The sequence below is a fragment of the Gorilla gorilla genome, chromosome 18 (assembly GCF_029281585.2).
Source record: "Gorilla gorilla gorilla isolate KB3781 chromosome 18, NHGRI_mGorGor1-v2.1_pri, whole genome shotgun sequence".
Classification (NCBI taxonomy): Eukaryota; Metazoa; Chordata; class Mammalia; order Primates; family Hominidae; genus Gorilla; species Gorilla gorilla.
This window is the reverse complement of record NC_073242.2, coordinates 86076677-86090849: the sequence shown is the minus strand read 5'-3', so window position 1 is coordinate 86090849 and position 14173 is coordinate 86076677. Positions and strand designations below refer to the sequence as shown.

Sequence of the window (14173 nt, the reverse complement as noted above, 5' to 3'; positions counted from 1 at the left end):
TCGCTCTTTTCTTTCTCTCTTTCTTTCTTTCTTCACTTCTTTTTCTTTCTTCCTTTCTTTCTCTTTCTTCTTTCTCTCTCCCTTCCATCCCCTCCCCTCCCCTCCCTTCCCTTCCCTTCCCTTTCTTTCTTCCTTCCTTCCTCACTCTCTTTCTTTCTTTCGACAGAGTCTTGCTCTGTCGCCCAGGCTGAAGTGCAATGGCACAATCTCGGCTCACTGCAACCTCCACCTCCCGGGTTCCAGCAACTCTCTTGCCTCAGTCTCCTGAGTACCCAGGATTACAGGTACCCACCACCACACCCAGCTAATGTTTGTATTTTTAGTAGAGGCGGGCCATGTTGGCCAGGCTGGTCTCAACTCCTGACCTCAAGTGATCTACCCGCCTCGGCCTCCCAGAATGCTAGGATTACAGGTGTGAGCCACCATGCCTGGCCTATGTCCCTTAGAGGAATGTCTTCAAGGTTTGTCTGTGTTGTAGGCTGTGTCCATACTCCATTCCCTTATACGCCTATACCGCACTATGTTGGTCCCTTCACCTGTCGGTAGGCATCTGGGTTGTCTGCTATCTCATTCACTCTTCACAGCCACCCCCGGGATGCCTTGATTGCCCTGCTTTATAGGTCAAACAGTGAGGCAGAGAGAAGTTAAACTACAAGCTCCAGGTCACATAGGGACAGAAAGCCAGGATTTGAGCGCTTCAGGAATTTGGGCTCAGTGCTGGTCCCAGCTTCTAAGAATACCGGAGTCAGAGGGCAAGAGGCTTGGGGTCACGGAAGCTCACCCTCTCTCACAGGGGACACACAGCTCCTGGGGAAGGGAATCCCTGGGACAGGGAGGGGCGGGATAACCTGCACCTTCTCCCGCCTCTGTAATCATAACCTGCAAAACCTTGTCATGGAGGAGAATGCAAACCCCATGTGAATTTTTAAGCAGACTTTGCTTTTCAGAAGAATTTTAGATTTTCAGAGAAACTGAGCAAGTTTCCCATATACAACCCATACTGAGTTTCCATTATTATTATTATTGTTATTATTATTATTGAGACAGGGTGTCGCTCTGTTGCTCAGACTGCAGTGCAGTGGCGTGATCCTGGCTTACTGCAGCCTCAACCTCCCGGCTCAAGTGATCCTCCTGTCTCAGTCTTCTGAGTAGCTGGGGCTACAGGCATGTGCCACCACACCTGGCTAATTTTAAAAAATTTTTTGTAGAGATGGGGATCTCACTGTGTTACCCAGGCTGGTCTCGAACTCCTGAGCTCAAGAGATCCTTCTGCCTCAGCCTTCCAAAGTGCTGGAATTACAGGCATGAGCCACCGCCCCGGCCTCATTATGAACATCCTGCATTCATACGGTATATTTGTTACAATTAATGAATCAATGTGGATACATTACTGAAATCCATGGTTATTCAGATGTCCTTAGTTTTACCTAATATCTTTTTCCTGTTCCAGGATCCCGTCAAGAATACATCATCACATTTGGCAAGGCATGGTGGCTCATGCCTGTAATCCCAGCACTTTGGGAGGCAAAGTTAGGTGGATTGCTTTAATCCAGGAGTTTGAGACCAGCCTGGGCAACATGGTGAAATACTATCTATCTCTAAAAAAACTACAAAAATTAGCTGGGTGTGGTGGTGCACGCCTATAGCCCCAGCTACTTGGGAAGCTGAGATGGATGGGAGGATCACTTGAGCCCCGGAGTTCAAGGCTGCAGTGAGCTGTGATTGTGCCACTGTACTGCAGCCTGGGTGACAAAGCGAGACCACATCTCAAAAAAAAAAAAAAAATCACATTTAGTTGTCACATCTCCTTGTAGCTGTGATAGTTTCTCTTGTTTCTGATAGTCTTGACAGGTTTGAGGAGCAGTGGTCACGTATACTGTAGGATGCCCTTCTGTTGAGATCTGTCCGATGTTTTTCTTTTCTCTTTTTCTTTTCTTTTTCTTTTTTTTTTTTTTTGAGATGGAGTCTCACTCTGTCACCCTGGCTGGAGTGCAGTGGCGCGATCTCAGCTCACTGCAACCTCCGCCTCCCGGGTTCAAGTTGTTCTTCTGCCTCAGCCTCCCGAGTAGCTGGGATTACAGGCACCCGCCACTGTGCCTGGCTAGTTTGTGTATTTTTAGTAGAGACAGGATTTCACCATGTTGTCCAGGCTGGTCTCAAACTCCTGACCTGTGATCCACCCACCTTGGCCTCCCAAAGTGCTCGGATTACAAGCATGAGCCACCACGCCTGGTCTGATGTTTTCCTTATACTGGCATTACAGGCTGTTGTGAAAAGGGTCGCGGAGGTAAAGTGCCATTTCATCCCATCATATCCAGGATGCCCACTATCAACATAAGTCATGACAGCTGACGTGACCTCGATCAGTTGGCGGAGGTCGTATTTGTCAGATTTCTCCACTGTGAAGTTAATTCTCCCCGCTCCCCCTTCCCATACTGTACTCTTTGGAAGAAGGTCACTAAGGCAGCCTGGAGTTGTGTGTGCCCTCCTGTAGGGTGGAGAATCTACAGAATTCATTTGGGATTCTTCTGCTCAGAAGATTTGTCTCTTCTTTCCCGTTTATTTTTATTTTTATTTTATTTATATATTTATTTATTTTGAGACAGGGCCTCACTCTGTTGCCCAGGCTGGAGTGCAGTGGTGAGATCACAGCTCACTGCAACCTCCGTCTCCCAGGCTCAAGCAATCCTCCCTCCCCAGCCTCCCAAGTAACTGGAACTATAGGCATGCCCCATCATGCCCAGCTAATTTTTGTGTTTTTGGTAGAGACAGGGTTTCATCACAGTGCCTAATCTGGTCTCAGACTCCTGGGCTCAAGTGATCTGCCCACCTTGGCCTCTCAAAGTGCTCTCCCATTTATTAATATGAATGTATTAAATCATCTATGTTAGTATAGACTCATAGACACTTATTTTATACTTTGGGCTACAATTTGATGCTTACTTTATTTATTTTGTTGCTCAAGTTGCTCCATCTTTGGCCACTGGGGGCTCTTTCAGTTGGCTCCTGCGTCCCTGTGTCATATCCCTATCAAAGTGGGTTTTCCCCCTTTTTTGGGCCCCATGTAAATGTATAAAGATAAAACACGAGCTTTTCAGTACATTTCCACCTTGCTGTGACAACCCAAACTGGGGCCAGGACTAGGGTAAGGCAAGTGCCTGACAAAATTTAAGGGGTGCCAGAAAAACTTAGTAGCCACCATTTAAAAATCAAAATTATGGACTCGGCATGGTGGCTCACTGTAATCCCAGCACTTTGGGAGACCGAGGTGGGTGGATCATTTGAGGCCAGGAATTTGAGACCAGCCTCCAACATGGTGAAACCCTGTCTCTACTAAAAATACAAAAATTGGCCAGGTGTGATGGCAGACACCTGTAATCCCAGCTACTCGGGAGGCTAAGGCAGGAGAATCACTTCAACCCGGGAAGTGGAGGTTGCAATGAGCCAAGATTGCGCCACTGAACTCTAGCCTGGACAGCAGTGTGAGACTCTGTCTCAAAAAGAAAAAACAATCAAAATTATGGACTCAAATGAATATTTGCACACCTGTATTCATAGCATCCAAATGGCTGTATTTGGATGTATTTTCCATAGCAGCCAAAAGTGGAAGCAACACAAGCGTCCATCAATGATGAGTGGATAAACAACATGTGATATATCCACACAAGGGAATATTATTCATCTTTTAAAAGGAAGGGCATTCAGACACACACTACGATGAGGATGAACCTTCAGGACATTATGCCAAGTAAAATGAACCAGTTACAAAGACAAATACTGTATGATTCCACTTATATGAGGTATCTAGAGTAGTCATATTTAAGAGCCAGGAAGTAGAATGGGCAGGGTGCGGTGGCTCAGACCTGTAATCTCAATGTTTTGGGAAGCTGAGGTGGGAGGATCGCTTGAGCCCAGGAATGTAAGTCTGGCTTGGACCATGCAGCAAGACCCCATCTTTCCAAAAAATAAGTAAATTAGCAGGTGGCGTATGTCTACAATCTCAGCTACTCAGGAGGCTGAAGTGGGAAGATCCCTTGAGCCCAGGAGTTTGAGGCTACAGTGAGCTGTGATCGCATCACTGCACTCCAGCATGGACAACAGAGGGACACTGTCTCTAATAATAATAATAATAATAATAATAACAATAGAATGGAGGTCACCAGAGGCTGGAGGAAGAGAGAACGGGGAGTGAGTTCACATTTAATGGAAATAGAGCTTCAGTTTTTCAAGGTGAAAAGGGTTCTGGAGATGGGTTGTATAATAATGTGAATGTATTGAACGCCACAAAACTGTACACTTAGAATGGCTAAAATGATCAATTTTATGTTATATATATATTTTACTATAATAAAACATCAAAATTAATGCAAAAGGTCTATAATGGACAAAGTATCAGAACCTTAAGTAAACACTGAATCAGTATTACTAATTTTCTCATTTGCTTCCATGTCCAACAAGGCCTGTTGTGGCCCTGTTGTTGAGTCGGTTCCACAGCAGAGCAGGGTGACAGCCTGCTGACCCCAAGTTCTTCCTCCATCCACTCAGTCATGCCAAAATCGTGCCTTCAGAGGATAAGCCCAGAGAGAGGAATCTGTGGCAGAGCTGAGCCCAGAACCCAGGTGGAAAATTCCCACCCTAGGTGGGCGTGGTGGCTCACGCCTGTGATCCCAGCACTTTGGGAGGCTGAGGTGGGCAGATCACTTGAGGCCAGGAGTTCCAGACCAGCCTGGCCAACATGGTGAAACTCTGTCACTACTAAAAATACAAAAATTAGCTGGGCTTGGTGGTGTGTGCCTGTAATCCCAGCTACTAGGGAGTCTGAGGCAGGAGAATGGCTTGAACCTGGGAGGCAGAGGTTGTGGTGAGCCAAGATCACGCCATTGCACTCCAGCATGGGTGACAGAGTGAGACTTGGTCTCAAAAAAAAAAAAGAAAAGAAAAATTCCCACCTTACCAATACAGGGATTCCATCCATCTAAGCTTGGCCATATGCATCAAGTATTTAATTAATAGCAAGAACTGGCTAATCAGTTAAGAATTTCGAGATGTGGAGATTATTTTGTATGAATATGAACAGAAGAGGTAAGAAAGAATTATTTATTTATTTATTTTGAGACGGAGTCTCCCTCTGTTGCCCAGGCTGGAATGCAATGGTGTGATCTTGGCTCACTGCAACCTCTGCCTCCCGGGTTCAAGTGATTCTCCTGCCTCAGCCACCTGCATAGCTGGGATTACAGGTGCGCGTCACCATGTCCAGCTAATCTTTGTATTTTTAGTAGAGGTGGGGTTTTGCCGTGTTGGCCAGGCTGGTCTCTATCTCCTGACCTCGAGTGATCTGCCCACCTCGTCCTCGCAAAATGCTGGGATTACAGGTGTGAGCCACCACGCCTGGCAAAGAAAGAATTTCAGAAGTCCAGGCAAAGAAATCAGGGGAGACTTCCTGGAAGAGGTGGCCTTAGAGGGCAAAAGGGAGAATTGGTGAGTGGAAGCAGCCATAGGCTGGTTGGTGGAGCAAAGCTTTGAGAGCCAGTTGAGCTAGCAGGGCAGAACCTGGACGAAGCCTGCTTTCCAGACTCCAACTCAGTGGTGTGCTGGTAAAAGTTTAACAACCAGCTCTTGGGGGGGCCAGGCAGGAACCCCAGTCTGTAGCCTTTGCCAATTTATACCACACATATTTACCTCCCACCATGGCCAACTTCAAGCTATGAATGTGATGCCACTGAATGCAGAATTGGTAAGAAATACATAGTAGCACACAATTCTACAGTATAGCCATTTCCACTATACGGATCCAATCAATATCAATAACCACAAAGCATCAATAATAGTATGCTGGACAGTCTCTGAGCCTACTTAGGCTCAAGAGGCTGCCCAGTAAAAATAAATAAGTAATAATAATAGTGCACTGTAGCAAAGTAATTCACAAGTGATGAGTTTTGAGTGTTAACTTTGTTCACCTCAGCCTCCTAAGTAACTGGGACCACAGGGATGTGCCACCATGCCTGGCTAATTTTGTTTTTATTTTTTGTACAGACCAGGGTCTCCCTGTGTTCCCCAGGCTGATCTCCAACTTCTGGGCTCAAGCGATCTTCCAGCCTTGGTCTCCCAAAGTGCTGAGATTACAAGCGTGAGTCATGGCACCCAGCCTATTATTTTATTTTATTTTATCATTTTGAAAGACAGAATCTCCCTCTGTTGCCCAGGCTGGAGTGCAATGGTGTGGTCTCAGCCCATTGCAACCTCTGCCTCCTGGGCTCAAGCAATTCTCATGCCTCAGCCTCACGAGTAGCTGGAATTACAGATGTGAGCCACCACACCCGACTAATGTTTTTGTATTTTTAGTAGAGACAGGATTTTGCTATGTTGGCTAGGCTGGTCTTGAACTCCTGACCTCAAGTGATCCACCGCCTTGGCCTCCCAAAGTGCTGGGATTACAGACATGAGCCATCACGCCCAGCCTATAATTTTGTTTTTAATAATAGCTGTGTTCAATAATTGGCTCACAAAATTCCTGAAAATTTAACAATTGACTCCCATGAGCAGACCAGGCTTCTCCAGCCCTCCTTGAACTGCATGAGACTGCCTCTTGGAACTTAAGAAGCTCCAAACCTTACATCCCACAAAGGTTTGCGCTGGGACAATGATCTGAGCTCTGTCCTCAAGCATGTGTTTCTCCAGGTCATTGACCTACGGCAGGAATGCCCGGCCCCTTCCTCAGCCCTTGGTTGCAAACAGAAGGCCACAGGCTCCTCACGTCCTTCCAGTCAAGGCGAAAGGTCTCTCCTTGCAGCCTAGAGTGAAGCCTTCCTGCCCCAGCTGGCTGACCCCTCATTCTGCCTCTCTCTTGAACCTAGAGGCGTCTTGATCCCTGGACCCCGCCTCTGCAGGACAGAGCCAGGATTTCTGGGAGGGGTCATTACAACCATCCCCCATCTCTTAGCCTGGGACTTTCTGCAAAAGAGTTAGGGGAGTAGGCCACAGAGCAATGGCCTGCCTTAGGTCACAGCTGCTTTTAATCCCAGCTCCCATCAGGCCTGGGTAGAAGCCCTGCCACCTCAAATCACCAGGCACAAAGTCCCCGCACTGGGGCAAATCATAATGTTGGGCCTCTCTTTTGCCCCAGCCTCTCCACCCTAAGTTTATTTTCATCTTGACAGCACCCCATTCCTCCCACCTAATCCCCACATTCATCTTCCCTTCTTCACGATCAACGCTCACTGTCTTAATTTTTTGTATTTTCAGTAGAGATGGGGTTTCACCATCTTGGCCAGGCTGGTCTTGAACTTCAGACTTCGTGATCCCCCCGCCTCAGCCTCCCAAAGTGTTGGGATTACAGGCGTGAGCCACTGCACCTGGCCGCAGAGAGCCTTATGAGGACGTGTGCATGGATATGTGGGCACAGATATGCACGTGTGCACCGATACACACACACCACATACACACTAGCACCCAGCTACACCTGCTTGTGGAGACACACACAGGTACACCTGTATGCCCACAGCACCTACCCCAAATACACACACTCAAACATCTTGGTATGCACCTCATTTTTTAAAAGACATTTTCATGGACTATACATTCACAAAGCTTTTAGCATTCAGTGTTTCCTGCAACCTTAATCCTTCAGGAACCACGGTCATGATGCTGTCTTTTCTGCATCTGCCCTAGACTGTTATTTACTTAACCTTTTAAACGGACTGACTTTTTTACTTATGTGGATTTTAAAGGGGAGCTTTATATCCCCACTTTAAATGGAAAATACATTTATCTAATACATTGAAAAATAGCATGCTATTATAATCAAGTGTTTTTGGCTTTGCACGGTGGCTCATGCTTGTAATCCCAGCTACTTTGGTAGGCCAAGGCAGATGGATCGCTTGACGTCAGGAGTTCAAGACCAGTCTGGTCAACATGGTAAAACCCTGTCTCTACTAAAAATACAAAAATTAGCTAGATGTTGTGGTGGGTGCCTGTAGTCCCAGCTACTCAGAAGGCTGAGGCAGGAGAATTACTTGAACCTGGGAGCCAGGGACTACAGTGGGCCAAGATTGCACCACTGCACTCCAGCCTGGGCAACAGACGGAGACTCCATCTCAAAAAAAAAAAAGAAAAGAAAAGAAAAGAAAAGAAAAGAAAAGAAAAGAAAAAAGAACAAAAAAGGAAAAGAAAGAAAAAGAAAAAGAAAAAAAAAGTGTTCTTCCACCTAGAACGGTTTTGCACACCCGTCCCTGGGTCCCGTGTGCCACTGTGGGGAAGTGCTCCATTATTTCACTCCAGCCTTGTGATCCCTGTGCGGTGGACAGAGCAGGTTTTATATGTCACAGGGTCTGTTATGATGAGGAAGTGAGAATTCAGTGGGGTGATGTGACTTCCTCCAGGCCCCACGGCTGCAACTCACACCAGCTCTCCTGCCCCACATCTGGTGCCCTTCCCTGGGGACAACCCCTCTGGCCTCATTCCTACAAATCACCTCCCCTTTCAGTCTAATGCCAGCAAGAAGGTTGTCATCAGAAGAGACCATCCACCTTCCCTGCGGCGTATCCTCCAGTAGCACCTCAAGGTGGCGCCTCCTAGACAGCCAGGGCCACCGCTCACCCTCCCAGGGCTCTGTGCAGCCCTCCCTGGCCCCGCATCCTCCACCCTGCCCTCTGTCATCAGCCATCCAGTGCTTATTCCCCCACCCACTTCTTGGAACTTTCCCTCTACCTTCATGCTCTGACCTGGGGTCTGCTGCCGTCCCTGCAGGCCTCGGTGGGGCTGTTCTTCCTCCCACACGCCTCCTCGCTCTTCCCTCATAGAACTCCAGCTCCTTGAAATACACATCAGACTCTGCTGCTCCCGCCCCATGGTGCTGCGGTGGCTCCCATCCCATCTCGACCACATCCCGTTTCTTACTGCAGGTCTCTGGCCCTACGTGCTGTGGCTCCATTTCTGGGCCTGATCTCCACAGCTCCTCTGGGCTCAGCTTCAGACACCTGCCACCGTGCAGGACACACACATACAGGACACACGTACCCGCTCCTGCCCCAGGGCCTTTGTCCTTGCAGTTCTTTCTGCTTGGAGGCTCTTCCTCCAATCTTTGCTTGGTTTGCTCCAGCTCATCATTCAGGTGTCACCTCTTCAGAGGCCCTCCCCGACCACTGTCTAACCACTCCTCCTTCTGGTGTCGAAACCACTGCACTCTAAAATGTCCCCTGCCACGTTATCCCCTCTCCTTTTCATGCTTTTTATCCTAGCCCTTGTCATTTTATGTCCACTTGTTTCTTTGTAGTCTCTGTTGACCTGCCAGGGTGTAGAGCCCACGAGGACAGGGATCACCTGCAGCAAGTGAGTCCCCAGGAGCTAATGGGTGAGTGCTGACAATGTGGTACATATGCCTACTCATGTGCTCTCCAGCCAGCTGTGTGCACACAGATTCGCAGCCTATCCATGTACAGGCACCTACACAATCAGGCACACAGATTCTCATGTACACAATGGGCTTCAGAAGGTCCAACTCTGCAGCTGGGTCAGTGGTGCTGTCCCACCCCACCCTCTGGGTCCCTACACCATTTAAATCTCATCATTTCCACCCTGGAGACATCCTTCCAGATGAAGCCTGCCTCTTCCTGCCAGCCTGCCTGGCCTGGTCCCTGGAGTGGGAAAGCTTTAGGAGGCACAGAGCAAAACTTCAGGCCCTCCCCAGGGCCACCCCCACCTGCCTTTGCTCTCAGGCAGAGCCAAGGGGAGGGGACCCTGCCTGAACAAATGACACAGCCTGCCTGGAAGCAATTCCCACCCCCACTGGCCAATACACTACACAGGGATAAGGAACTGGACCTCACAACCTCCAGAGCCGGCCCCTGTGTCAGTCAGGGTTCCTCCAGAGAAACAGATCCAATAGCATATTCATTAACTAACTTCTAGAAATTGTCCTACACAGTTGTAGGGGCTGGCTAGACGCGTCTGAAGCTGTAGGGTAGGATGGTGGGCTGGAAACTCAGGCGGAAGCTGAGGCTGCAGGCCATAGACTTAATTGCTCTGTCCTTGGGGAACCCTGAGTTTTGCAATTAAGGTCTTTCAGATAATTAGATGAGGTCCATGCAGGTTAAGCACATCTGCAAAATACCTTCATAGTAACACTAGATTCACGGGGTTTTTGTTGTTTTTTCTTTTATGTTTTTTTGCGATAGAGTCTCACTCTGTTGCCCAGGCTGGAGTGCAGTGGCATGATCTCCACTCACTGCAGCATCCACCTCCCAGGTTCAAGCGATTCTCCTGCCTCAGCCTCCCAAGTAGCTGAGACTACAGGCACACACCACCACGCCAGGCTAATTTTTGTATTTTTGGTAGAGATGGGGTTTCACCATGTTTGCCAGGCTGGTCTCAAACTCCTGACCTCAGGTGATCCGCCTGCCTCAGCCTCCCAAATTGCTGGGATTACAGGTGTGAGCCACCAAGCCTGGCCTAGATTCGTGTTTACATAACTGGGCCTAGCCAAGTTCACACATAAAACTAATCATTACAGTACTCTCTTTGTCAACCTGGCACCTGTATGCATCTCCTTAAACACACTTAATCTCCAGATAAAGACAGTAACAAAGCCATACTTCACCTAACATGACTCAACCATCCTGCATACAACAGAAAACATGCCAATCCTTTCCCCAGAGAGGCTGCAACGTCCTTGGGTGATGTTTACTCTTCTGCTTGACATCCCGTCACTTCAATGCTGTGATGATCCATCTTATGTTAGGTGATAAGGGAATGAGAGAGGAAAGAAACAAAAGTTTTTTTTTTTTTTTTTTTTGAGACGGAGTCTTGCTCTGTCACCCAGGCTGGAGTGCAGTGATGGGGTCTCAGCTCACTGCAACCTCCACCTTCTGGGTTCAAGCAATTCTCCTGCCTCAGCCTCTTGAGTAGCTGGGATTACAGGTGCCTGACACCGTGCCTGGCTAATTTTTGTATTTTTAGTAGATATGGGATTTCACTCTGTTGGCCAGGCTGGTCTTGAACTCCTGACCTCATGATCCAACTGCTTCAGCCTCCCAAAGTGCTGGGATTACAGGAGTGAGCCACCATGCCTGGCCTAAAGATTTGTTTTATATCTATAATATGTATTAGATATCATAGCATACAAGTTTGTATATGAATATACAAATATATTAATAACAAAATAAGGAACGGTGTTGGCCACCTACCTTTTGGTCCATGTTTCAGCCAGCCAACCAACCAATGAACCAAACAACCAACCAACCAAGTTAGAGCCCTTTCTAACCCCTCATGCTAAAGCACTGAGTTAAGAATCTCTGCTTAGTGGGCCCATATCATTACGTTCAGCCAGATCCAACACTATGGTCCTTCCGTGATCTCACAACCTTAAAGTCTACTCCCATACATGTCTCTTGGATTTGTCTGTATAAATTGGAAAAATCATGCAGTTCTTTTGGTGTGTAACACACCTCTTCATGGGTCACAGTGTGTACCTTTCTCTCTGGGGCCTGGTGGGACTTGAGTCTAGTTACAGGTCCAGAAAAGAGGGGAAGGGCATAGGATCCAAGAAGAATCAGAAGTGCCCTGCAAGATAGCTACCTCAGGGAAGGCCACAGGGTTTCTCAAAGGGTTAAGAAATTGTGATGAGGTCAGGCACGGTGGCTTACGCCTGTAATCCCAGCACTTTGGGAGGCCGAGGTGGGTGAATCTCTTGAGGTCAGGAGTGTTCGAGACCAACCTGGCTATTGGGGTGAAACCCTGTCTCTACTAAAAATACAAAAAAATTAGCTAGGTGTGGTGGTGCGCACCTGTAGTCCCAGCTACTCGGGAGGCTGAGGCGGGAGAATTGCTTGAACCCAGGAGGCGGAGGTTGCAGTGAGCTGAGATTGCACCACTGTCTGTACTCCAGCCTGGGCAACAGCACAAGACTCTGACTCAAAAAAAAAAAGAAAGAAAAAGAAAGTGTGATGATTACAAGGGTAGGGAAATAACACCTGCACACTCGCTGCCAATCTGTGTCCACACAGCTGGACCCAGGGAGGGGTAGATGGGCTGTTTCTACTGGCAGGGAACATAACAGAATTTAGGGATTCAATGTCCCCAGCTTTACTGCAATCTTCCCTTATGTTCCCATTCCAATTTTCAAGTTGCCCTCACTTTAACTGAAGACGCCCTGCAAGGCTGGAATTTGGGAATTGGATTTGTGACATAATTCAGCCACGTGCAAGATGAGACTTTGGGTTTCCTTTTCACAAATCTCAGCCCTGGCCAGGCAGGGTGGCTCACAGCTGTAATCCCAGCACTTTGGGAGGTTGAGGCAGGCAGATCACTTGAGCTCAGAAATCTCAACCCTGCAGCTACAGGAGATAGGGGTCTCTTCTAAGGAAGTCACAGCAGTTTTTATGCAGAGCTTGAGCTGGGAATTTGAAACCTTGCGCTCCTCCTTTTTTTTTTTTTCTCCACTTTGTCCAGTGTAGTTGGGAGCAACCAGCCAATTTAATACTTCCTAGTTTGACTACAATGTTCTAAGGGGTGGGGAGTATAAAACATAGCCAAGGACAGATGCAGGGGACAATATGGGTGCTAGCTCATGCCTGCACTCTCCCCTGCATCATGTGAGTGGTGTCTTCTCCCAGTTATGACAGGGGTAACGGAAGGGATGCACTGCAGGATTTCTGGACCTGTCTGGGTGACTTCCACAAGCTCCTCTGAATTCATGCTCAGTCTCCAATCATGGAGGACCCTGAGGCTGGGAGTGCTGTGCTTCCATTGCTTTGCATGGTCAAAAGGGGAGCCCCGGCTCCCCCTTTTCTCCAGTCTCAATCTCCCTACCCTCTTCATACTTCTGTGGAATTCTCTTCAGTTCCTCCCACACCATGTTCCCTCCGCCTTTGCACAGGCAGAGCTCTCTTCCTCTCTTCGCCTGTCACTCCTGCTCACCCTGCAGCCCTTGTGTCGGTGGCACACTTCCATTGCTGCACAGGAGTACTGGGATGGGGCTGTGGATGTTATTTCCCTGTCCTTGAACTCATCACACCTGTCTGCCATCGCTGCTGTACTTGCCACCCACAGCCGACTACAAGACCCAAGAGCGGAGGGGCCACGCCCAACCTATGCCTCATTCTGTCTCCTGGCCCCCACGCCATATTTGGCACATGAGGACTGCTTAAAAAAATTGTAGAGGAGGTCCGCTCCTGAGAGGGAGTATTTCTAGTCTCAGATCTGCCAGTTAGGGGCTTGAGACCTCGGACAGGTCTCTCATCTCTGCAAGCCTCTACAAAATGGGAGAACACCTAGATTGCAGGACTAGCTGATAAGACAAAGAGACTATCCTACACACATCCAAGTACTTTGAAAAGGACCAAGTAATTATTACATAAAACCTGGGATTCTCCAGGGGACCTGGAGCCTCCCCCTTTGTCAGTCAGACTGTAGACAGGTATGGCTTCTCATCTCCCTCCTGGCTATGTAAAGAATATTTATCTCCTAAGACTATACTTTCAGGGATCATTTCTGTGGTTGGTTACCAGAGAAGTTTCTCTGAACATGTAGAGCACTGGTAAAAAAAATAAATAAGAAGTCATTTATTTATTTTTTGAGACAGAATCTCACTCTGACGCCCAGGCTGGAGTGCATTGGTGTGGTCTTGGCTCACTGCAACCTCCCCCTCCCGGGTTCAAGCAATTCTCCTCCCTCGGCCTCCCGAGTAGCTGGGATTACAGGTGCCCACCACGACGCCCAGCTAATTTTTGTATTTTTAGTAGAGAAAGGATTTCGCCACGTTGGCCAGGCTGGTCTCAAACTCTTGACCTCAAGTGATCCGCCTGCCTCGGCCTCCCAAAGTGCTGGTATTACAGGCATGAGCCACCATGCCTGGCCAAAAATAAATTTAAAAAATTTTATCTCCATTGGTTATTGTGTAAAATGTCACATCTAACAAAGTATGTTTGCTATGTAGAATGCCAAAGGTGGTGTTGATTTAGTAACTCATTACTAAATTTCCCAAAATGAGGCACATGGATAGTCCTAGGCCATTCTCAGGAAGGGAAAGCCCCAGCTTCAGGCATATTAAAGGACCCAGAAGGCCTGCAGTGAAGAAATCTATGAACTTGGATCAGCCTGAGGGTTCCAAAATGTACTTGATCATGAAGCTCATTTTTTAGGGGTGGGGGGGCGGGGGGGGGTAGAGTGTTTCTTCTAC

The 14173-nt window shown here is 48.0% G+C and overlaps 1 pseudogene; it reads left to right on the top strand.

Moving 5' to 3' along the window:
- The first annotated feature begins 13460 nt into the window (after positions 1–13460).
- On the top strand, positions 13461–13571 carry LOC115931169 (uncharacterized; annotated as a pseudogene).
- Positions 13572–14173: the final 602 nt, after the last annotated feature.